The sequence below is a fragment of the Pagrus pagrus genome (assembly GCF_965226575.1).
Source record: "Pagrus pagrus genome assembly, chromosome: 18".
Classification (NCBI taxonomy): domain Eukaryota; kingdom Metazoa; phylum Chordata; class Actinopteri; order Spariformes; family Sparidae; genus Pagrus; species Pagrus pagrus.
In genome coordinates this window covers 10691645-10718670 of record NC_140202.1, presented here as the reverse complement: position 1 = coordinate 10718670, position 27026 = coordinate 10691645, and the positions used below count along the sequence as shown (strand labels likewise).

Here is a 27026-nt window from a genome sequence, read left to right as displayed (position 1 = left end):
AGTAGCACTTGAAAGTACAGTGGAAACTTGGCTGCAGACATGTAGGCCTGGTAATGAACTTGAACCATCACTCTGAGCTGATCAGAGGATTAACTAAACACTGGCTTCAGTCGTCATGAGCTAAAGGGTGAAGCAGAGGGAGTCGATATTGAATCAAGGCAATAGTGATACTGAGAGAAATGACTCTGAATGCACCATCCAAGCAGCTTTCTGCCGACATCACTGCACAAATAATTTCCAGCTTTGTCATGCTAGTTAGGCTGGGGCTTTGAAAGCCAAGCCTGGTCCAACTTAAAGTCCTCTTCATTCACCTCAAAATCTGTGGGAAAACTGATATACTTTCTTACTCCATTCCCCATTTTCCCTTCACATCAATGTCTACAATTCTTGTAAAACCACCTGACACTTGGGATCTGTTGGCATCCCTGTAAGACTAGCAAGCAGAGAGATATTTTGAGTTTCCTCTCGCATCCAGAAGCTATGAAGTGGAATCTTAAATGATTTTAAGTTCCTCTAAATGAATGAAGAGCGACTAAACAATGCTCTCTGTTGAGTAAAGGCCAAGGAAGCAGCTGCCGACAACACTTGGAGTCAGCATAAAGCCGCTTGTCGAACATGTCACCATGACTGCCTTCTTTTAAACGCCACCACTGACGCTTTTCTTGCAGAAGTTTATTCACACAGAGCGAGACTGTGGGTATGAAAGGCTCAAAGGCGTGCCAACACACAAACCTAAAGACACACACGTTTGCCTTCTGCCGCGACTTGAACTGGAGTATTGTGCGACTGTTTTCGGGAGAACAACAAGACAAGTCTTCCTTTTAGCTGCAAACCACTGCGCCCGGTCCGAACTCTCCCTCCCTCTTCCCCTTCAGTCCTCTGTTCTCGTCAATAGATTTCCTACAGGCCATCTGCTCAGGGGCCAAGGGACCACTGCCACCCCAACACTCCTCGACACACCCCGTGACCTGGCATTCTTCTCTGGCTGCCCCTGGATGACTCCCACTCAAGCTTCATGTTTAGTCTGGCACCTTGTACGTCTTGGGTCTGGATCTTGAGGAATGGGCCACACCTCGACATGGTATAAACACAGTAGGTACATGACGGCAGCGTGTTAAGGAAGTTACTTTTCCCTACATGAAGACCATGCATTTGTTGAAGAGAAGCTACAAGAGACTGAGGAACTATGTTTGCAACTCTGACCCTCATGCCCATGAACAAACTATTGACACAGCAGTGTGAAAATAAAGGGTGATTCCCAAGAGAACCAACACAGTACTACCATGATGCTGCTCGTGCAGTTTTTAAGTCTACTCTGCCATAAAATCTTCAAGATACAGAAAATCTTGCAGGACTTTTGCATTGATTTCCCAGGAGAGTGCATTCAGTTGAGCATTATTGTTAAGAAATATAGGCTAACATGTGGAACAATGCTTCGTGTGCTTCTGATGAAGAAATCACAAATCAACAATTCAAATAAATAAAAGTGGCTAAAATAATCTCCTTCGTGGATAAAGTGCCAACACGTTTCATGCCTTTTCAATCATGCTGTGAAGTAGGAACCATGAGCTCATTTGTTATTGGTAGTGACTGTTAACACTATCACACAGCCTTCCTCCTGTCAAATCACAGCCCATGGGACTTGTCTCTTATCACTTTCCTCTGGCCCTGTGACAACTGAGCTCTTAAAGGAGCAGTGTGCTTAAAGTTCCCCTCTCGTGGACGCGGCTTGTATTCAAACTAATGCAAAGCGACCCACAAGTTCTTCTTCATACAAAAACAACAACAGGAAGTGAAGAAAAAGACAGCAGTGGAGCCAAAGCGCGGGCCGTCTCCTGCTGAGCTTTTGTCATATGAACCAGATTTAAAGCATCCTGCGGTTGTTTGCTTATGAGGAGAAATGTCGATCCATGAATCACTCGCTGAAAGCCCATATTACTGTGTGGCGGATTCAGCCAAAGCCACCAAACATCCATCATAGTGCTTGTTAAGTGTCTTTCGGACTTTTTCATTATACATTTAGAAGCTCTGCGCCTGGCTCCAGACCAAAAATGACATGGCAGCCTTCTTAAAAGATTTATACACGTATGCCACTGTCATTCCAGAGCGATGCCAGGAAAATGTTTTACAAACACTTTCATAAAATGCGCTCCCGCTGAGTTAGGAAGCATCCAGCAACTTTAGCATGTGATACGAAGTTTAGACAAAGTGGTGAAGTTTGTCAAACTCAGTTATTCTCATGTGCATAACATGAGACGTGCATAAAATGCTGAGACACAGCAGCAGGAGTGATAAAGGCTGAGGTTGTGAAGGGTCACTTTGTTGTATCTTTATTCACAAGGCTACATGCAGCAGGCTTTTACAGCACTTGAGATAAAAAACGAAAACACAAACTGCTATCTAACAGACACAGATGGAAACATCTCAGCACTCACACATGCAAACACACACTGTAACTCACACCTGTGGATCTGGACAATAGGAAACGCAATGCTCTTCACCCAAGCCTCCTCTTAATCCAGTAAATAGGAAAAACAAAGGCAGAGGAAGATAAAACACAGAGCCCTTACCTCTGTGGCCCGGGCTTTAATCTTAGAGCTCTTTGAACAGCCTGCACAGGAGAAATCTAGCTGGAGTTCTCTGATCTCAGAGTGGATTCTCCCTGTGAAGGCTAGTTGTGTCTTAAAGCAACATACACACACACACACACACACCGCATCTGACTCACGCACCCAGACGCACTGGAGGACACGTGGAAACTCCCGCCTGGCTTCGGTAGCAGCAGCAAATCAAAATCCTCCTGGGGTAACCCTAGGTAACGAAGCGCCAAGAGGAAAAAGTGAAAAAGTTCTCCACAGAAGAGCTCCCTCAGAAAGAGAAGTAAGGATGTTTTATAGCTCTCATCCATTTAGAAGAGTCTCCACTGCAAAAAAGGCTCCACTACTCCACCGTGTTGTTTTTCCTATATCCTGCTTTTCCGTTGGCTAGGAGGAGGATGCAGGGGCTCGTTGCAGCCAAGGCGGTTTTCCATAGCTGTTTGAGGCGATTGGGCCAGACAAGCTGGCGTAAGTTGGCTGCAGCGCTGCCTGGGAGGCACAGGGGAGGGCGCAATGACTGGAGCTCTTGTCTGACCCTAAATACCACAATGACCCAAGGAGGAGGCCGGGGAGGCAGACAGCTACTGGGGAGATAGAAAGAAAGAGAAAGAAAGTGTGTGTATATGCGTGTATGCACGAGTAAGCGTGTGAGCCAGAGAGGAAGAAAAAAGTCCATTGAGTGAAGACAGAGGCGTTGTGTGAAAAAGAGCAGGGCCACAGAGGAAATTACTCAGGAGAAGCAGAGTTAGGGACATAGCTAAGCTGTTTGAAAGTTTCTCAGTGCCAGAGGGACCAAATGTGCAGTTCATTTTCAGGAGCAAATTAAAAGAAAATGAGTCGAAAACCTTCCCTGGAATTAGAAATAATTCTGAAACGCACTCAAAAGTGTTGTGACTAAGCCTCATCCCAGCGGAGACGAACTTGAGACCGCCGTCGGTCTAAAAACACATGCATGCCTCCATTTGACTATGGTTCACATAACTGTGGTCACGCAGTCAAACTGGACCCGTTCAGAAAGCCACACCAGAACACAGCACGGCATCAGAACTGGACGAGACTGCTTTTAAAGCTGCTCCCAACTCTCTCTCGCGAGCCAGTTGTTTATCCCAGAGGAACTGAGCGAACATTATTACCACTCCTACAAATGGAAAAGATGAGGGCCGATGAAACGAGAATGCTCAATCGTGTTCTTCTCTAGAAATTCATCTTGGTCTGAATAGCTATTCAAAGTCATGACCATGCCATGCTGTATGAGCAGCTGTAGAATAGTCTTCCATCAGCCTGCTGGTGCTTGACATAGAGACATCAGCCCGGGGACACAATATTAGCGGCGTTCACTGGGGCTAAACAACATTGTTAACAACACAATAGTCCTCGTGGGCTAGCCTGAGCTCCTCTCAAAGCCCTTTGTCCGGCTTTAGATGGAGGCAGCTAAAAGGTTGGTCAACAACACACTGAAAAGAGTGAGGAGAAGGAGGCAGGGTGGGTGGGTCGCTGTGATGCATATTCATACAGAGCAGGTGCTGAGTCTAATTCCACACGGCCAAATGATCTGACCCCTAATTAAGATCAATTAAGGCCCAAACAAGCTCTCAAGAGTCAAATTAAATCCCTCTATATCCAGGCTGTGGGCATCTGATTCATCCACACAGCTCAAAGTCATTTGGCTTCAACTGCTGAACTGATGCCGAACGGGAAAGTGGAAGCTGAAGGTCACATCGCATTACATCATGATAATTATTGGTGATATGTCGTAATGTCCGGGTGTACCTTACTCAGTATAGCACAGGAAATACCAGCGTATTAAACAGGCTGGGAAAAATGGGAGTACTACTGTTGTGTGTGTGGCGACTCAGGTTTAAGAGTTTATCAGCAGAGCTTTGCTTTGGGATAAAGCTTTCAAACAAGAAATCCCACTGATAGAGAAGTCTAGATGATCCCTGATGGCCTCTCCGCCCAGTAATGGCAGTGTGACAAAATCCAAGTCCCTTCAAGAAATCCTGCCAGGAAACCAACATTAGGTCATAAAGCAACTCCCATAATGGCTGATAGTGAAAGGCAAAGGAGTGTACAAGGCCCACAGCGCTTATGCATTATTTGTCCAAATCTAAGGAAGGTGTTGATTGTTTTTCAGACGTCTGGATCGGTCCAGACTGAAATATCTCAACAATTACTGGATGGATTGCCAAAAAAGAAAGCCGTTCATGATCTCCAGAGGATGAATCTTACCGACTGTGGTTCCTTAAGTGCCACCAAGTGGGTCACATTTGCATTCTTTCACAAAATGACATTCATTTCGTTAGCATGAAAGTTCCTGCACAAATTCATGTTCCACTCAGGATGAACGACAGTGGTAGACTTCGTGTCTATATATATATATATATATATATATATATACACACACATTTTTAAAGTAAAAATTAAAAATTCCACTAAGAGATTCATCATACTTTTACTTTTCATTGTCCTTTTTAAAGCAATTTTTTAAAACTATACTATGCCAGATTTAGCTGAAAAACAATGCAAAGACTCCTAAAAAAGTACTCTATTAGCACTTACAACACACTTGAAGAGTGTGGCTGTGGCTGTATCTGAAAAAAAACCTGCGCTTTGGCCGTTTTTTCTTGTTTTCCAATTATTTTGTGTTGCTCGGGGTGTTTCAGGGTATTAGCGATTCTGGAGAATGATATTTGATTGCTCAGTCTCAAAGTATTTGAAGACCTGGGAATGAGACTTTTCTCCTTTCACAATTGCACACTGCACTTTTGAATGGTGTGCGCACAGCACTTTCTGTCTTCAGGCATCTCAGATAGATGCATCCAATTTATGTGTTAACCTGAAAGTGGTACAGTAGACACCTTAACTTTCCTTGTAAAATATTCCTTTTTTAATATAAAATACATAATTTATGTCACACTTAATCACAGACGGATTACTTGCAATTATCCATTTCCAATGAAAAACTGGTTGAGTGATACTCATGGGACCGGGCTGATGAATGTGGTGGGGAAAAGGAGTCTGGGAAGAGTCAGAGGGAGAAATATGAGTTTTCAGTCGGCATGTTAATATTTCTTGTCTCCCTCCTAAACAGCATGATGGAGCCACTCTCATAGCTGGAGGCCGCTTATGGTTTGATGCCATTGATTATCCCGCTCACTGGGGACTGCAGTCTGCAGCAATTTGAGAATGAAAACGTCCGTCGGGAGGAAATAAATTGATCTTAATTGCACATTTTAGCAGAGATTAGCACAGTGCCTCATACATGAGCATGGATTTAAATATCAAGGGCTTAGAAATTAGAAATGATAACGAGATGGTCGGAGGGAGTGGGGGTGTAGACTGATGGAATTCACTTAAGCTGGGATGCTTTAAGTGGGGGTGAAAGGTCACATCTTTTGTTTGGTAGTTTCACCCTCGAACCCACTCCACCTCTTTAACATTTCAATTACTGGGGGTTATATTGTGGAGGAATCCAAATATTTTCTTAAACTGAACATCTTTGCATTACAAAATAAAACAAATGATTAAAAAGTTTACATTTGAGGGTGTCTTTTATGTGTGTTTAAGTGTTTTTCAAAAAAATACACTTGCGTCTAAATTAGAAAAGTGAAATCCAAATATTGGAAATGTCTCTCTTGTGTTCTGTGACATTCAAATCATTCAAAGGTTATCCCTCCCACATCCATCGTACATCCTCCTTCTCCGCCTCCTCATCTCTCTGTCCCATACAGTGAAATCTCTATTTTCTGCAAGCCCCCCGCTGCTGTCAGTTCAGTTCATTTTCTACAGATTGGAGCTCCTGTCAGACAAGGCAGAACGATACACGGAAAGTCCGACACGACTTTAAATTAACCGGGATATGTCGAGCCGCGTGCGGGCTCTCTGCAAACAAAAGGAGGGTGATGTGTGCCCGTGTGTGTGCGAGAGGACAGCACCGGAGGGTTCGTTCTCTGCTGACAGCAGCAGCGGGGGAAAAAAATGAAAATGAGAAATGTGGTGCAAACGTCTTCTGATGCTTTGTTTAGCGCAGACACTGACTCCAAACATCCTCAAGGGGGTGTCAGCATCCATCTGCTGCCTGAGAGTGTGTATGGGACTGAATGTGTGCATGCTTTTTTTGAATGGTGGAGGGAGGAGTAGGTTAAAAGCTCTAGCAATAGAAAAAAAAGAGTGTGTGCATGTGTGAGACGCAGCAAACAGCTGGAGGACTGCAGGTGCAAATCAGCTTTTCATCAGCTTCTCTGCTAATTAAGCTGCCTAATGGACAGAAGAAGGTCGTTTTGAGGGTTAAACCTGTGAAGAAAGAAATGGCGCACACACACGCTCACACACAGCATGGGCTTGAACTTCAGAGCTACACTATCTGGGCTTTCAGATTGACTGATATTCCCACAATTTAGCTGGATTTATTTCCTGGTGCAATCATCTCTCTCTCACACACACACTTCAACATCTGTGCTGCATCTCAGCCGAGTGTTTCTCAGCTTCATGCCATTGTCATTTAGTCTAATCAAAGCAGAGCTAACGCAAACACAGCCTCAGTATTCAAGCTGCAGAGTTGTAAAGAAAATGCCTGGAGGTGATAGTAGAAGTAATCGAATGAGTGACAGGCAGTGCATACGAACTATGCAGAGTGTCTTTAACAGCCACGGGCTCAGATAAGACACCCCCCGAGGCTGCTGGGAAAACAAGCACACATCGAGCCCTGCCCAGGAAGATGGGGCAAAGCCTGACCGCTTCCACGCACAAAGGGGAAGGAGATACACCTAATTATCTCACAACCGATAAGAGACGCGGAGAGAAAAGTGCCTTTGAGGCGGAGAAAAGGGAAAAGAACGATGACTTTAGCTGTTAACCTTCAGGGGTTTGAACTTTGAGGAAAAAACCTATTCCTCCTCCTCAACCATTTTTGCATTGCTCACAGTGACTTTGTGTAGTTTGCGCAAACGGCTGCATAATACACCTGCATTAAACCCATCTGCAAACTGTATTATCTCCACTGGAAGTGACTGCGGCTGTCCTTTGTTAGCTGCAGGATAATCTGTCACACGCTCGGCGGCGTGAGCCCTGGTGATTAATACGATCAGCTAGCGACTCGCTCACTCATTACCATAGCAATAGCCACTGTAGTGTACTGCGGCAAGTCATGTGAGACACACTCCAGCCTCCCTAAGGTGATCCATCAGAGATCATTGACCATCGCAGTGTAATATCAGTCACAGAGAGCCAGCTGCTGGAGGTCACATAGAATCACCAGAGGTTTCGGCGAAACAATGAGGTAACTGGGGATTCGGGAGCGGGTAGACGTGTGCATGTGCAGTAATCGATGGGCTCGAAAGAAAGAAGAAGTCGCACGTACACAGTCAAAGCCGCAAACACACACACGTGGCATCAATCACTGGACTCAACAGGAAGGAAAGAAATCTATTGAGGGAGCAGAAATTGATTCATCTGTGATTTGAAAAGGCCAAAACGAATCAAAGTGCCCCAGACGTGAACTAGCGTGATGAAAAGCTGCGCCTTCCACTCAAAATGACAAACGGCTGGTGAATACAGCTCTATCTGGGGTAGTAGGGCAAACAACCAAGTCTGGCTTTATCCCAGCAGACAACACACACAAACCACACACACACCTGCAAAGCTGGCACGTACTGCTGCAGGGGAGGGCTAAACAGTCTGCATCCAGATGCAGCTCTGTGGGTGTATATATATATGTGTGTGTGTGTGCCTCCAAGTCTCATCCATCACTGCCACAGACAAGCATTAATCCCTCTCTGCATTCTTGAGGAGCGCTGACGCCAGAGGGAGCTTGCCCTCATGGCCTCCTCCCCACCTTGGGTGTAGAGCACCGCTCCTCGCGACCCCCGCAGCCACTTCTGCCCGCTGCATGAATAAAACTTTACCCAGAAATCTGTTGGCACCGTCCGCGCTGATGGATCAGGACAGGTTGACGCTAATGGATATGGTAATTTAAATGTTATCTCCCTAAGCCAAGGCGAGCCATATGTTCATGGTAAACTACCGCTCCAACTGGCAATGTCTCTGCTTTTATGGCCTATTAAGGGCCAAAGTGTAGATCACAGTCAGGCCAAACAGAACATGAATCAGTCAGCTCGCTCTGATTAGATTCATGAGCGCTACTCTGTTGACCGCGCGGGTCGGGACACCATCTGACGGATAACACGAGTAAACAATGACCACGATAAGCAGGTGAGAAAGACGAAATTAGGTAAGGACGGGGTCATAGTGCTTGTTGGTACTAGCTCAGCACTTTCTTTACATTGTACACATCACGGTCATTGTCAAAGCCACAATAATGCTTTAAAAGGTGCACTATGTAGTTTTGGGGAAGAAACTTTAATTAGAAGATTAAGATTTTTATGTCTAAACAAACTAAATAAACAAACTCTCTTTGTTTTCATGACTGAATAAACTGAATAAACGGACTGACCTTAAAGGACACAGTTTCATGCTGTTTTTCTTTTGTTTGTTTTGTTTAAATATGACGGACCCTGCCACCTTTCTCGCTTCAAACAGTGTTCTGGGGACCTTATTTTCCTCTGAGAACAGCTTGTTTATTCAGTTATGGGAAACATAAATATTTCTGAGTTTGTATTATTACCTCAAAACTACATAGTGCCCCTTTAAGTCTAATGGAGCTGGTATGACCAGTCTGGGCCTGTCTGGCAGTTTGTTCATCTTGTTCAAGGTTAACAAAAGAGCTGATGCTCACTTGGCCATTAGAGGCCATTACCTGAGGTAATTACAGTCTATATTAAAGCCTTTCTTTTACCACACTGACAGGTCTGAGAGATGGCCTCTGTTAAGTGCACAGGAGGGCTTTTACCTGGTGAGAATAACATCTAAAGCTTCCATGTTAGCGTGAGGTAATTCAGTGACAACATGCTTTAAATGCTGACACTTAAAGAAATCAAAAAAGTGAGACTGAACTAAACAATCAGGATTATCCCCCTCTACCAGAACAGTGGATTAACTTGTTAAAAACTCATTTCAGCACCGCTTTGCTCTTTAGGAATGACCTTTTTTTCCACATAACATTAGACATCGCAGGAATGCAGTTTCTTTCTGTTTAAAATGAAAATTAAAGTGATGATTCACCAGAGAGGCTTTAGTATTCTGCTCGCACCGGTGGGTCTGTGTGAGACAAGCATACATCCTCGTCCCAGGCTGAGCCGAGTGGAGCCAGGCGACCAAGCTGTAGATGGTAGGATAAAAGCGGTGGGGTTGTCAGCATGAGGTCGTGGACCTACATCAGAGCCCTGTAAACACAGGGCCACAGTCTGGACGCCTAAATAAACCATCCATCAGGGGAAATTGCCGCTGTTTAGACGAGTCCTGCTCTACCTGAGGCCTATATACATGCAAGTTTACATACATGTAGTGCATGAAAGTCCGAAAAGAGGAAGTTCCCCACTTATAGCACAGCTTTAGTAAACTCACAGGCAGAGCTAGCTCATGTAAATCTCCACATAAAGTAACCATCCTCTGATGTAAAGCTGCTCACAGCTGCTGGCTCTCCATAACCGAGGCAGAATAACTAATATTCTCTACTGAGCTGGCTGTTGATCAAAGGTGGACAATTTCCCGGTGCAATAAACAGGTTATGAAATAAGACCAGCTCAGTGCAATCGCACTTTTACAGGAAAGCAGGAGAAACTACCGCTCCTGTTATCATTAACCAAAACAATTTGTTTTATTGCGGCTTCAAGCCCAGCTGGCTTGATATACAGTATCTGTTACTGTCCAGAGAAGACTTGCAGCACAGATAGGAGAAGGGAAATCTGAGCTGGACAGTCTGCTCAGAATCCTGAGAGAGCTGATGATGGGTGAGACAGCTGGTGAGGAGCCAGGCAGAAACACACACAGACAGTAAGACGTACACACAGAAATTTTACTCAACACTACAGCTACTGGTTGCGGATGTCTGCATTCTGCAGGCTTTTAAATAACTGCGTAGGATGTACAGGATGGCAACAATGCGCACATACAGAAGGGCTGAACAATAATGCAAAATATAGGATTGCAATTATTTTGACAGTTTGTGATTAAGGGATGATTTTAGTGGGAATGGGAATCTCTGCATTTCACTTTCACTGAAAAAAAATACAGAAATGATGATGTGATTTTTTTCTGGGGTCTTTACCAAACATGCTCCTTGAGTTCTTGATCCACTTCATACATCAGATCACCGATTTGGACCAGTCTTGATCATAAACAACAACACCTGGGTATATTAATGAGGTAATAATACAAACTCAATATATTTATTTTTTCCATAACTGAAAAAAACAAGTTGTTCTCAGGGGAAAATAAGGTCCCCAGAACACTGTTTGAGGCTAGAAAGGTGGCAGGGTCCGCCAAATTGCTTATTCAGTTTATTCATTCATGAAAACAAGAGTTTGAGTTTGTTTATTTACTTTTAGACATTAAAAAAATGAAGATCGTTCTGATTAAAATTTCTTCAAAAACTACATAGTGCACCTTTAAGCGTGAGAAATTAGGCCACACTGGCAGGACAAATCACACAGAGGAAAGCTCAACAACCACAAACCGGTTTAACACAGCACTGCAGGTTATATACCTGCGGTGCACGTGTGTCAACACAACTTTGCATGTCTTCTGCCTCTTTTCCCAGCAGATGCTCAGTCAATTCACAACGCATGACCTAGTTCCTGTCGCCGAACTGTGTCATAGGTCAAAATGCGATTAATTGGAATAAGCAGAATGTTGTGTGAAAATTAGCTTGGTAATGCACATGTTCAAGCATGTACATGCTTTTCCATTTCAAGGAGAAAGAGATTCTGACTCTTGACATTGTGGCGTGTGTTTCAATAGAGCTTTCTCCAACAGGAGCCCAAATGGCAGAGGTGAGATTAGATTTCACCGTTGAATTATCACAAGAAATTAGCCGGGAGCCTTTATCGACCTATAATCCAGAACAGGTGCTGGACAAAGCGCTTGAGCAGCTCACTGTTTAAGTGGGAAAGTTAAATAAACGCAACAACAAAGGCTGACCTGTGCCTGCTGCAGGAAAAATACCTAAACCAGTTTCTCTAGTCACGCGTAGGCAGAGGCACGTGAGCTAACTCGATTGTGGCAGAAAAGTCGCAGACAGATCTGTGCAGAACAAACTCCTTTGTCCAGCTCTGCTGAGCCTTTTCACTGTGGAATGCGGTTCTTACAGACTGATAAAGCAGAACCAAGCCAAAGCGGACACCGAATGGCACCTCATCTGAGGGCATGGCAAGTCTCGGCTAAGCGCTAGCAGCTGTGCCACATGTGCACCGCCTTTACCGACATGATTAAATTAAGGCCTCTGCCAACCTCGTTATTATCCCATCCATATAGGGAGGCTCAAGAATGCCAATGAGGACGGCGCTCATTATGCAGTCGTCATGCACGGTGCCCAGAAAGAAACAAGTACTTTCACACAATTACAAACCATAAATCAACAGCATATTCCAGTTGACAGGCTTCTTTTGTCTCTCAGAAAAATTATAGGCCAGTGCTTCATTTTTATTCCTTAAAATAAATTCCTCGACCAATTGAATTACAGCTCACGGGCAGATGCGACAGCCCGGTGATGTCCCAAAGGACGGGCTGGTGAAATCGACAGGCAGATGCTCCGACCAGCAGAGGTCACGGGAGGTCAAGCTGTTCCATTATGAGAAGACAAGGGTGGTATTTATTCACAGCCTTCTCCTCCTAAGCAGGGGTGGGCTTAGAGGGAATGAAGATGGATACTTAACCCTTGAGGCAAACGGCTGACTACAAACCATCCACTGTTTCTCTCATTACTGGTTGCGATACGGCAACTGTTCCACCCGCACCCACTGGGAGGAAGGTATGATAAAAAAAAGGGGCAAAGAAAGTTGCTGGAGGAAGTGAGAAATTCACAGTGTATCCGACTAATGAATGATGAAGAGAACGCGCCGCCACCCAGGCTGGATAATAGGGAACGGGGTGTTCTTCTGACAATGCACACTGTGCAAAGACTCTTGCACTGCAGCCCACTTTAAACAACAATAATGACCACAGAGGCATAGTGGTTCAAACCATCTAACCTGATCCGACTTGTCTGCAGAGACTGTGAGGCTGTTTTGTCTCACATCAAAGTGGCTCTGATGTGCACACAGCATATAGAAGACGATATTTAACATTTTTCATGCTGTATGTTAATGTATCTTGGCCTTGAAGTCCTGTGGCTAGCCAGAGCTTGCCAAAAAGCCCAGACATTAAGCGATGATGATATGGATGCTGGTAAAACATCGGAAAGAATGAGTGCAGTCTTCCTCCAGCTTGTTAAAATATTTGTTGGCTCTGGGAAAGAAGCCTGTGGCACTGTATGATAGCATGATTAGCAAAAGCAGCAGGCATGTCTGGGACCAAACATGAGCACTTAGCTGACCCCCCCATCCCCCTTGGACACACACACACACCATTTTAGAAAAGCTGCCCGCTGACTAATGGCTTACTTTCTCTTAGGGCCAATTAAGTGCTGTGCATGCCAATGAAAAACAAAAGGTTGAAATGTGTTAATTACCAATTGTTAATTCAAAATTTCAGGACAAGAACATGTGATTCATCGAGTGAAAGGGAAAAAGAAACGCGAGAGAAATGATGCATGAGGCTAGTAATACAACATGACTGCATAAGTAGAGCTTTTACTCGGCTCCTTGAACTGTAAAAATCATCCCAACTGTCAGGAAACCCCAGTTCCTGGCACTTCGACATTGTTATTATTAGTATAAGCCTGGGCATGCCAGCATGAACCTATGCACTGTATAATATTGTTATTAGAATTAAAAAAAAAGAAAAAAGGCAACCACGAGTTTCCAGTGAGGCCGATTTCTCCACGCGAGCAGACCACAGGGCTTGCCGCTGGAGACAAAACCGCTCGCTCGCACACACAGAAAATTACTACCGAGGAGCAGGACGAGCGCCTAAAGAGACAGGGATGGTTTTCAAAATAACTTAAGGAAAATGTCACAGTTATTAAAGTCATTCTTTTGCAGAAACGGACATTTGGAGTGAGGAAATTGGCAATCCCTGATGAAAACTGTCATTCAGTGTCCGAGCTGAGCATAGACACCTAAGGCAAAAAAGCGACTCAATCTTTCTAGCACTTGTTTGTATTGGCGGAGGAGATGAATTGCAATAAACCTAGACACCGAAGTGTATCCAGTGCATGTCAGCGGGCTGAGTGACACAACATATTAGTCACCAGTCAGGGCGTGCTCCTTGGATCACTAACCTCATGAGACTGTGAATAAATGATTTCACCCTCCAAAGGGGAAATGATTTATAATGAATGACTTCACCACTGTACGCATTCACTTTACACCAGATCCTGTCAAATGTGAGGTGAATATCAATGAGTATATAAAAGGGCAATGGATGTAGAAAAATGCAACATCTCAGAGGTGCTTTTTTCTCTCTCTTTGATTAGGTAGCAGGAATCCTGCCATGAAAGCAGATACGATCAAGACCAACAGGCGGATCACACGCAGCTACTCCATCAACATGGAGGATGAAGGCTTCGAAAGAGTTATGCCGTGTAACACACTGTGAGTTGTTGTTATTCAGCTAGAAAGAATGCAAGAAGTGCTGCTATTCAACATGTGTGCCACATGCTTCAGCAGTGATTTTCTAGTAAGCACACACACATCCCTTTTAGTTGTGAGTCAGTTGTTCCCCTTCATACCACAGAGAGCGCCAGTCTAAACTGTAGACACTGCACGCTCACACATCGTCCACATCATCCACATCCAGGGAGATCCACGTGGAAAAGCCAACAATGGTCCTGTTGAGTGTTTCACGCCACCAGGGAGGTTTGAGAGGTTGAGTGAGATGACCCATACTGCCCTAACCATGGTGGTAAAGGATCACGTGTAGGACATAGAGAAAGGTGAGGTCACAAAGTCTCACCAAAGGCCAAGTCACGATCATCTGATGGCTGCTTTGATTTTGTAGTTCTCAGAATATCTAGACCTATTTGTCTGATTTAACAGCAGAAAGTGTGTTCACAACATTTTCGAATACTCCATACTTTGAATGCTAACTTAGCTTAGCATAAAGACTAAAAACATGAGGAAACAGCTAGTCTGGCTCTGTCACAAGGTTAAAACAAATCTGTCTGGCTGCACCGTTTAATCTCATTGTACAATTCACCTTCTGATAACCCTTTCTGGATCAAAGTAGTAGTGCTTGGACAGAGGAACCAGCACCACATCAGTGGGAGTCTATAAACCATGAGATTCACCGTCTTGGCTCCGGCACCTTTAATGACATTAGATTTGAGCTGGAGACAAATTAGGAGTCGTCTTCTCCAATGACAGTTGAATGTCAAATACCATTAATAGCCTCTGGTATCCTCTGTACACACAGCACACATGTGTCTCCTGTGTTGTTTACAGCCGCCTGGTGAACTCCTTCATCTCCGCTCCAGTATGATACCATCAGGTTCAAAGATTCAGTGACATTGCGTTGAGCTTCTGTGAGTGGCAAGTTTTAATCATCCTCTGACAGCTAGGTGAACCCACTTCGACAAGACTGCTGAAAATTTTAAAAAGCGGCATTTATGAGAGCCTGGTGGCATCTGCAGGAACCCCGTTGGAGGAAGAAGACGTATTAATATTGCAGGACTGTCCCAGGTTGCAACAAGCTGAGCAGCGACCTGCACTCTGTGTAATCTGCTTGACTTAACATCAACCTCTTGTGGGAACCTTCCAGCGATAAGACCGACCTTCTTGACTTTGTATAAAGGCTTTGCCCATGTGTAATTTGTTGGCCGTGAGTTGATAGCAAAAAATGTGCCAGAACTGGAAAGCAACAAAGATTAGTAAGACACACTTTCGTCTTAAAGAGGTTTCACGTCTCAATGTTGGGTTGGCAAAGATTTGCTGGGTAGAAAAGTCTAGAAAGTCCTTTGCACTTGCCTTTGCACCTGCGCCCATAAACTGTGAAAAACGATCGAGGCGTGGACTTTACAGCCAGGGTGGCATGGAGGGCTGGCCAGACAGCGTGTGCAAGTTGTTCCCCCTGGGCCAGAAACAGAGCGAACCCTGGGTTAAATAGCTCTTATGCAACAGCCAAGAAGAGATCATGTCTTGGCGCTAGCAGAGCAGAGAAGTTGGACGTTTCTGTGCGATGAGGAAACCCAAGTTGACCAAAGTGAGAAATGGAGAAGGGCTAGTCGATCCTTGGGCATCCAGAGGGTGCCGTAAAAATAAGCAAGGCCACACACAGACTCTCCTCCTGCAGCCTGGCCAATACACCCCTTGGCTTCCTTACGTTGAGGATGTGGAGCATATTGTACTATTTTGCTGCTTTTACACAAGGCGTAGACTGCAAAAACAGATGAAACTGATAAAATGTCCCTACAACTACTGTTTCTTTGCTCTTTTCTTGACATTCTTTACAATTAGTTCCTTCACTCAGATCACCTTTTCCCTCTGACAGCTGAGGCCTGTCAGCCAGATATGCCTTGACGATGATATCGCCCCAGGAAACAGGTTACTTGGATACATTTACCTCTTTGGAGAAAAGGATTTTCACGAAAGCTTTAATTGAGCATGTTCACTGAGTGGATGCCAGGATTGCGGGTGACCTAAAACAATCAGGACCTGGTCTCTGTTTACACTGGCCGGATGCCAAATGACTGAACCAACATGACAAGGCCCAGAGACTGAGAAGTGGAGAAAAGAGCTTATCTTGCTCGGAGATCAAACCCACCGACTGTTCAAGCCGGGAGGGGGCTGGACAGGGGAAGGAGTGCTAATGAGCCTGAAAATGTTCCTCAACATAACACGAACACAACGGCTGCCAAAGACCCTCCAAAGCACTTCATGTCTGTCACAATGCCCAGGAAAGAGTGCAGATAAGGGTGCATCGTGTCTAACACAGCTCAGTGGAGCGAGCTACTGTGGACGCAAAGGAAGGGAAACAACAGCAAAATCTTGCAAGACTGCAGAGTTATAGCAATTTTGTGTCGTGATGAGTGATATACGAGTGCTAAAGGTAGACAAAGATGAATGGTCTATTGCTCAGTTGGATCCATATGTGGTCAGTGATGGATTTATGCACATCCCAACACTCTTTGCCATCTGCTCTTTATAACTTTGTGGTATTAAGATTTATCATCTTTCAAAAGGATCCCATCGTGACGGAATACGGATCAGGCTACGGCTGTGGAGAAATTTGTTATCTAAATTAAAAGCAAAGAGATCTGACACAATTAATACCGCGCAGTTCAAAGAGATGAGCACAGCTTTGATTATTTAACAGATCATGCTGAATATATTAGCAGAATCAATTGCCTAGCTTAGGGTGCTTTAGAAAAAACATCAGAAGAGGTTGGGCCTTCTAGCTTTCATCTGAGACAATAAGAGAGTCAATCTCCACCCACTGATGAGCAGGTGGGATGTGCTGGAGTAAATGTGTACCCAGAATTTGCTCCATCCATCATGGGGACAACGCAAGACACATGGCGCCAACAGAACATCCAAGCATCGAGCACTTTAGCCTGTAGCACCAGCTGTGTTTGCCTTTCCAATAGGGCAAGGATCGTCTGAGACCTTTTGGCTACTGGACCAAGGTAGGTCAGATCAATCACAATTTGTATTGTTATAAGGATTGACCGGTGAGCAGGCTTACATATAATGAGAGGGGGTGCGGGATGGGGTATTTCCATATGAACAGGGTTATTGGTTGTGGCAACACGTGCCTCTTCTTCTCTGAAGATGATATCAGAAACTCAAATAATACATAAAGACTACTGCAAACAGCAGACATGATGCAACATGACTGTTTCCAGCATGAATTCATAATCAAAAGGTTGAATTTTACTCAGCAGCAACGTGCTGAAAGAATACGCTTTGAGCATAAAAGATCACACATACTCAAACAGGGTTCTCTGCAGCAGCTGGATTCAAGAAATCAAATCCCATATGCAGATCAATACAGCAGCAAATAGCTTCTGTACCCAATACTCCTTGTCCCCTACACCTCATTGTTCATACATTTTGATAATCAAACTGCGTCTTGTATTTTCACGGCTTGTAAATCACTTGTTCGGGTTCAAAGTGCTGAGATAGCACCTGCTCCAGACTGAAATACTGTACGCCGTCTGGTAAGCTTACAGGAATTACATGCACTGCTACTCAAGTGCTGCCCTGGGGACTTTTTGCCTTATGCGCACCACTCGCCCTGTGATTTATATGACCATCAATAAATGAATGGTAATGGCATGTCTTGCAGTTATTTCTTTGGGGTTAATGAAAGTCATGATCACAAGTGAAGTTGTCTGGTACTGCTTAAGAGCTACCTTGCTCCCTTCTTCACCAACACCCCGGCCATCTGCACGGTAACTATTAATCAGCTACCTCGTTTGATACATTGTTAAAGCACCCGCCAACAGTTTAATCTTCATTTTCTTTGCAAAGCTTACAGGCCAACCTCTGCAGGTGACCAGAATGAGTGCAATTCAATTTAGACCTATGCATTGATCTCCTCAAAAGGTCCAGGAGTTTTGGCTGTGAAGGATGGCATGAATGGGCGCCATCGGTTCACCACGTCGCTCTGCTGAGCTGGACAGGAGGTTCCTGCTTGTGCAGTCGAGCAAGTGGATCTCGTGTTGGAGCCGTTACACAAAGTGGAGCTGACTGAACAAATCCCTTGAACTGGATGAGTGTGTGTGTGAGAGTGTGTGTGTCCACCAGCACAATGGCCACAGCATAATAAGTTAAATTCAGAATCTCTGAATAATGCAGCACAAGGCGACTCTTTTTGGCTGTTTTTTAGAGTAGATATTATTTTTAAAAACCAGGATGGGCATGTCACTCTTCTGTTGGTGTTTCTTTTCGGCCTGTAGTTTTGTGCACCCGGAGGGGTTAGGTTTAGGTTTAGGTCAAAGTCAGTCATGTCTCTTTTAGTTGGCGTCTCAGTGAGTGTTATGAGCAAATGAGAGGACTCGGCCAAGATGCTGTCAACACCAGCTTTTAGTTCACCTGCTTTTTATAGCAACCACTCCAGACACTGCTGGCCGTACGCTACCAGCAAACACTTTGAAAGCCAAATATAATCTCAACCACAGAAGTAAGAAATAGAAACATACAGGCCACCATTATGCCCGCCTGACTGGACTGGTCTGCACTGAAACAGAAAGGCCTTGAAAAGGACATTTCATTTCAGAAAGAAGCTTTTTGCTGATCTCAATTTGATCCACTTCAAATCCTTCTGTCTAGGAGATGCACCAGTCATGTGGAGCTCCTGTGGTTTTTCCCCTGCAGTGCCTCTCTACCTAGAGACAGTAAAAGGTTCTTCATCCCCGTGTGACAATAAGCACAGATGTTACCCATGCCTGATAAGTCACATGCACACCACCTTATATGGAGAAAAATGTGCAGCGGAGAAGACATGAAACATTGGCGTTTCTCGGCGAGCACTTCAGAATTAACGGCGATGGGCACTCACACACAGCCGTCCAAATGGGCTCCAGCGAGTAGAGTTTCTCACTCTTCGAAAGTTGCCGTTCCCACAGAGCATCAATGACAAGATGAGTCATTTTCCCACAACAGCCGATTGTTCTTTTTTACATAACGCCACAAAGTCACACACTGTTTATCTGACTTCAAAACACATTGTTTCATGAAGTTGGGAGGTTCCTGTGGTAATGATGTCACCGCTCCATGAGCCCTTCGACTTAAATTAGAGAAGTGATGAGCCTGTGAAGCAACTCTGAGCCACCCAGGAGAGAGGGTAGCATTACATTTCCCTTTTGTCACTGGTAAACAACTCTGACAACTGACAGTCCTGCCAGCTGAGAGGCATAACTCTCAACCCGTGCCACAAAGGGAAAGACTGAACAAGCAAAATGATACGGTTTTTCATTAAAAGGAAATTACGGGTCACACTCAATCAGCATCACTCTGGGTCAAGACCCCGTCCCAACCCAGGGAAAAACAGAATAGTAAAAACATAATGTTCCTCGTGGTTGAGGATTTCTTTGCCACAAAAATTTGAACCACAAAAGTGAAAATATGTATGTGGTGCCACGGCTTCTGACCCTGCAATTCTCTTGTTGATCGCCAAAAGAAAAAAAAAAAAACAGGGCGCACACACGAGAACAGCAATTATCTAAGTTACTATTTCGGCAGGGGATGACATATAAACCAATCTCAGAGCATGCTCCTTCTCCAGAAAAATAACCAGAAGACATTCTTTTCTCTTGCACTCATGTTGGGCTCAGTCTATTTCCTGGTTGAAAATGATCCAAGTACATGATTATAAACTGTTTACCTGTCTGATCCTTCATTAAATAATCATTAATCACATTAATCAGCAGTAAAATATCACACTTCCTCAAGGTTGAACTTCACCAAGAGCCCTCAGACAGATCAATGAGCACACCAGCCAGCCTCTCTGAGTCAAACATTAGCCTGTGTTTTTATTATTACAACCCTCCTCAGCAGTGTGCAAAGGTAGCAGGACAGTCAGACTGACACCTTCCGTGTGGGTTTCCATGACAGAGATCCCAAAAGGCATGCCAGGCCCTTCCCTCCTGCTCCTTTGGTACATTTGCTCTGTTTGCCCCCTCACTCCAGGGGTCCCGGGACCCTTTTGTCACCCTTCCAGCCCTTCCACCCCAGCACACGGCCAAATAACAATACAATCTGATGGTAAATCACACTCAAACACAACAGCAGAACATAATCAGGCATTTAGTGGAATGGCCTATGCTCCCGATCCCTCAGTTCATAAATCAGAAGGAAGAAAGAGAGGCAATAAGTAGCGTGTGTGACACTGCTGTGGGCTACATGTTGAACTTCTACACACTCAAGTGATCTATTGTGTCCGTGGAATGACACTCAAATACCTTTGGTATCGGGTTTTAATTAATTCCCAAGGCTGAGCCTGGTGACAGGATGCAATTTATTGTATTTATCACACCAAAGTAGGTGTCACTTTGCACAAAAGGCTTCATAAAAAGGATTCTGCATCCTAATGAGGGACCAGACAGTTTTAATATCTGATTATAATAAAGATAAAGAGCGAGGTCATTCTCTGTCTCTCTGGGATAATACACACAGATGATCACTACTTTTAACACAGTTGCCCATGGTGTACTCTCTCCACGAAGGCAATGATAATCACCGACAACACGACAATCACATGTTTTGCAGGGAGATGATTTCAGTCACAGCTGCTGAGATTTACTACTCACAACAACCAGTGACAATTCACTGGAGAAATCAATGCCGTATTTTACGCGCGCACACACACACACATCCACAAACTTTTGTTTCACAGATAAACTTTTAGCAAACATCTTCATCAGTGATGCGTTTAGGTGTCGCGGCGGACAAAGCGCGCACGCAGAAATGAACGGAGACCTTTAATATAACAGCAACGTGACAGACAGAAGTTCGCTTGTGACTTACCGGCTACTGTTTCCTCTGTTAAAACATACTTCTCGCAGTGTTCACGCTTTCCCCTCTTCGCAGCCGCTAAACGCAACGGAACTGTGTTTAATAGAAACATAAAAATCGGATTTTATTGGAGCGTACTTCCACGGTTCCTCCGTCTCCAGACCAAGTGTTCCTGGGACGGAGCGCCAAGAGACTGCGGGCTCCTCCCAGACAATGTGGGGTTAAACTCCTCCTTCCGACGGACACACAGAGGGGGGATGGCCGTGTTCTTTACCACGGCAAGGATTATAGTGGGAGATTAATTAAAGTATATCGAAGTGTATGATAAAACACGGTAAATCGGGGGGTTCCCAAACACTGGTTCGTGGACCTTTAGGGGTCCCTCGCGGAGATGGCAGGGTCCTAAAGTTTATGACTGTTTCACTTGAAAGATATTATATGAAACATTTCTGCATGTTAACTTGTGTATTTAGATCCATAAGCGGAAATCATATATAATATATAATAAAAAAAAACTGCTAATTAAAGATGCAGATGTGTTTTAAAGTTTCCCCCCTCCATATGCCTCACAGTGGTTTGGGCCACTGCCAATCAACCTGCACATCTAACACCTGTCTCTCTGGAGCCTCTCAGCGTGGTGCTGGCAGACCATAGTAGGTAGATGTTTTGCAAAAGTTAACTTTAAAGAACTATTTTTCTCTTGTCACAATGTTTTAGGTTTAAGCACAAAAAAACTCTTGGTAAAAACACCTGGTTTTGTCACGACAATTAGAAAGTTTCCCAGGTTCAGGGGTGTCCCCTTCAGGAATTGCTCTTGAGATGTTTTCTGTTTACCGCCCCCCCAACAGTGAAGTGAAAAATCCGCCCTTCCAACCCTGTTCAAACCCAGAAAAATCTGTATTTTTACTCAAGGTAAATGTGTTTTATTTCATTGCTTGTTGCTATGACTTTCAAGACAACATCAGATTATTTTTCGATGGAGAAAGGAAGTAAGTCAGAAAATGTGACTACTAGTAACGTGAATAAAACTTTAACACATTACCTCGCCCATGAACATTTCTGCCTGAGTCATATCGTATAGTCTTTCATTGGCAATTCTGGTTGTTTTACAATGAAGACAACAACTCCCATGATCCCTCCCTACTCCATGATATTATCAAACCATGTCTTTTGTTTGTTTTAGCAGCAGAAATGACAAACTGTGCTTTTCATATTTTAATAGAAAGTCTGCTTTACAAACTGAGGCTGTGGGGTTTAAATGAAGTGCACATATTTGAGGAAGGATTATGGGAAATGCGGTGTTTTTGGAGCTTGAGCCGTAATAGGGACTTAAAGTCAGGATATCTCAACCTATGCTGCTTCGATTTTAACCATTCTTTTTGTAATCTGTCTCTTGTGAGTCCCCAGAATTCATGGGCAATACTAAAAGCTGAAGTACCTGTTCAAAAGAATCACAGTGTGGATTTCGCCAACGGACAGTGGTTTGTATATATTACATTGATGTCCACATATATTTGTCAGTACATGCTGTCCATGATGATATGGGTTTGTGAACACAGACATGGAAAACTATAAATCGAGCTTTACACAATGTTCTGTATGGCATCACGTGTTTTAACAGCACCCAATAAGGTTTGACATCTTAATTGTTCATGAGAAAAGTTTAACTCCAGACATAACATCTAAGTGGAGTTTTAACCACTTATAATTCAGTATTAATTAGGCTTCCTTGCGATAAACTATTATTGAAATTGGATCTGTGTTCTTATTGGAATCCATTTGTCCATTTGGCCCTTGACCTGTAAAGCTTCCTAACCTTTGCTTCTCAGCCAGCTGGTTTGCTTGGAAGGGGGAACAAGGTGAGCATATTTTGCATAACACCCACAGCCCTGTCTGTCACATGGACTAATGAGCTGATAAGCATCAGTGATAGCAAACAGGTTTGTTTTCCTCTAGACGAGAACTGTCATTGTTATTCTTGGACGTCACATTTCGACTATTCATCCATCTCTATCATTCTCAGTCACCCGCATCCAAATGCCTCCCCTCCCTGATAACACAGTCGCGATGGCCAGCCCTTCCTTTCCAGCAATCTCCCTCGCAATGCCCGAAAAACCATAATCCGGCCTTGTGTTTCGTAACGTGGCTCTTTGGCCGGGCGTGTCGGCCCAGGCCAGACCGATCTAATCTGCATATCAGCCCGTTTACAGCTGCTGCAGTGTGGTCCGAACGGAGATGCCTGTTTCTCTTCTGCCTATTTCTGTGCTGCTCTGCTACTTTCATCACACATCAATTTATATCTGTCTACACAACGAGCCGCCTCTCGTGCCCCTTTACTTTTAGCTAGCCGCAGGGTATTCAGCTCCGGTTAGCCAAGGATATTGTTTTGAAATCGTGTTATGAATCTTCAGGAGTGTAACAGGATACGGGCAATTGTGGCTGTGAGAGGACGTGAAAAATTGAGATGTAACCCAGGATTCAGATCGTCTTATTCGTCAAGAAGAACCAAAATGTTGGACTTCTATTATTGCAGTAATCCACTGAGAAAATGTCATCAGTGTTACCAGTGACGTGCTGCACATCCGCACCCAGTATGTAATGTTGATCAGTGCAGCATTCTGGATATATTCCAACCACATAGAAGCTCTCTGTGTCATCTGGCAGTTTTCAGGAGCTCTGGTCACTCCGCATGTCATTAAACATAATTGGCTCTGACAGACATCCTGCCACCCATCATCTCTTGCTGTCTGTCTGTTGCTCTGACACAAGACAACAACCCTGCCAGGGCTTTCCCTTAATCTCACAGACGAACCGGTAGAGGATCAGTGATGGCGTTAGCATTGGCACTGCCAGTTTTTTTTTTTTGCTTTAGAACGCAACAGGGGGTAGAAAAACAGCAAGCTCAGCCAGCATTTTCTTTTCATTCTTTTTTTTCCTGCTGACGCAAAACAAATATTCTATACATAGTCAGGCAGGTTCGGGCTCACACACATGTGCACACACTTATTAGCACCTGAGAGCCTTCTCAGCACCCGCAGTCCAGCAATCCTGTCCGTCTCCACTCTAATAGGGTCCTGATAGTGGTTCTATGTGTATGTGAGAGTTGGGGAGGGAAGGTGAGATTCCCTGCTAAGTGACTCTTCCATCATACCATGTGATCCAGCCATTATTACCACTGCATGAGGGTCGTCCTGTCCAGTGTCCACATGCTATTACCATGCTCATTTGTCATGTAGGCTTTAATAGCTTGCTGTGGTTGGGAGAAAATTGTCTCATACTGTCGTCGCAAAGGCTGGCAGGCTGGTGTAGAAGGCGCACTGCGGTCTGTCTGGAGGGGAGGATGGTTTTTGTGCATCCAGAATACAAAAGGAAAGAGTTATCGTAAGGTGTGTGTGTGAGGGAGAAACAAGGGAGGGCTATAATCAGACACTCCAACCACACCCTGAAACAACTCCTTACTTGTTTCTAAATACAGCAGCCGACGTTAAAAGCATCCACGTTCGCAGAGAGGCGACCGCAGCAGCCCACACAATAGACAAAGGAAATCTTTACGCACAAAAAGGCGATAGAGTGGTGATAAGGCATGAAAAAGCCGGGCCATTTTGGAAAAAAGGCTTTTAATTGAACGCGACAGATCTGATCCAAGTGATAGCTTGCAGACTCCTGAGGGCCTAACTAATGAGAAATCAATGACGACAACGAGTGAACAGTGTGCCACAGCAGCCGACCTCTCGCGCCAGTGTTGTGCGGGTCTTTAAAGGACGGACTGAGCACTTAAAGCCCCTGATTTACCTTCCTGTACAAGTGATTTTATTAGTATTAGATAAAAAAGACCTTTGGAAAATGGCTTTTCCGAATGAATTCCTTGAACTGCAGACCTGTGAAAATTACTTAGTAGCAGCATCATCCACAGTTTTCATTTTGTGCAGAAATAAATCCATCTGACCGAGCAGGTAGATGTTTGATAGAGCGGCCTGTGTCTGCTATCAGAGGATATATAAACCTGTATGGATGTATTAGAGTGGGAAACCACATATGTGATAGATCTGTCCCCCGCACGCTGCATCATCTGTCTGTCTGACTGCTTGTCTGCCACACAGATATGTTATTACTGAGAGGAGGGAAGACAAGCAGGTGGGGGACTTGGTGTGCCTGAGCTGTTGATTGCTTGAGCTCGAGGTGAAGAAAATATCACATGGGTGTGACCGATTGGGGGACTTGAATTAGGGTTTTGTGTCCCTGTGTGTGGAGAAAGGATTGAGACAGCCATTTGATGAATGGGAGGATGGGACTGTAAAACAAGGATAAAGCTAGAAAATGGGAAAGTGAGGCTGCACCTGTGGAAAATAAGCCCTGGTTCAGGTAAATGAAAGAGCACATTGGCACCCGAGGCCACTGTGTCTGCATGAAGTGTTGAAAATCATGTTGGAGAAGGCCATTTTCTCTCTCTGACTGATTGCCTGTTTCCATCTACTGACGATCATTACTCTCAAATGAATCATTTCAAGGTAAGCTCACCGCGGTTGTTAGAGGATATCCGCACCTCGCTAACAAATAAGCCAGGGATTAACAAGACAGCATCGTGGTATCAGTCAGTCAACATGATCACTTCTGCAGATGAATCCCACACAGATTCAGTGTGGATGATCTCACATTGTGCAGGATTGCTGAAAGACGAGAGCAATAAGAAAATAAAAAAAACAGAAAGAAAGGAAAAGGTTGCCAAAATTGCTACCAAATTATGCAGCATCAATTAAGGAGAAATGGATCAAATAAAAATAGACCGTGAGCAGTTCCTCGACCTCTAGAGGGATCACACAACAACTGACAAGATGACAAAGCAGAAAAGATTTTCAGCAACACAATATTTTGATTTCGCTTTCATTATCTTTGTTTTTGTTCTTGTCGCCGATAGAATCTAATCTGACAAAACAAAAGCTGACTTTGTCTGACATGGTTACACCCCAAAGAGAAATGCAACAAGAATAAAATCACAATGATAGAATTTGGCAATGACTGCAATCATTCTTCAGCTGATTGTGTTGTGGTTGGTTTGTGTTGTATATGTATTATGCATGTATTGCATATATGTGTTGTATATGTATTTTATCATATGTAATGCATTAGTGACTTGTTAATGGGTTACCGGTGTCTCTGTCTCAGCCACTCCACCCATCTGTTGCTTGTTCCTGTTCTATGTAACTTCTGTGAGTGGGTAGCATCACAGCGCCTAACGCTTTACAATCACGTACAGCACGTCTACTGTAATCATGACAGCAGTGAAGAGTGAAGAGGCTGTTGATCATCAGACATGTCATTTTAACAGAGGTAGCATATTATAGCCAGATGTTATTGTCTCTAATTAAATTCCTACATAATGTTGCTTTAAATAAAGGATGATGATGATGATTTAGCTGCCTCTGGATCTATGTGCATTCATAAACCTTGCCCATCTGTCATTTTTCATGTTTCATGCAGTACAGTATATGCACTCTATCAACCCAACATGTTCACTGTTCATACAGTACGTACAGCTGATGGTATAACCTAATGCTTGCTCGCTCACATAAGCTTTGTTGGTACATGTGAGCATCTGTTGTGCGAAATAGTGAAACCTGTTCTATAGATCCCTTTAGGCTCCAGTGCTACACAAAGAAATCTCAGTGAACAACAGTCTTCTCTTTATCTCTTTAAGCCCCTATGTTTTCTCTGCACTGAATTTCTAGCTTTTACCAATTCCTCTCAGGCATCATTGCCCACCTACATTAGCTCCGAAACATCCATCTGCCTAGATTTTTCTCTCTGGTGAATCTGCAGCGACTAACAAGAAAATTGCTTATCCTAAAAAAACATGTTTGTCTTCCCACCGGGCCGTGTCAAGAATGGCACACAGTCGCACCGTACCACGTCAAACACGGGGAGAGAAAATATGACTGATGGACCGATGTTGGACAGCTGGATGTGTGGTCAGCATGACATC

General features: G+C 44.2%; 1 protein-coding gene across 2 annotated transcripts in view; it reads right to left on the bottom strand.

Annotated features, from left to right (window-relative positions):
* tiam2a (TIAM Rac1 associated GEF 2a) overlaps positions 1-21217 on the bottom strand; it is a 73519-nt gene extending 52302 nt beyond the window's left edge. The window contains exon 1 of one of the 2 annotated variants that reach the window (XM_084380567.1): positions 21059-21217. The gene's annotated coding sequence lies outside the window, so the exon portion shown is untranslated. Of the gene's footprint in view, positions 1-2570; positions 2637-21058 lie in introns of those variants that run through there. The other variant, XM_084380568.1, reaches the window with a different exon arrangement.
* Positions 21218-27026: the final 5809 nt, after the last annotated feature.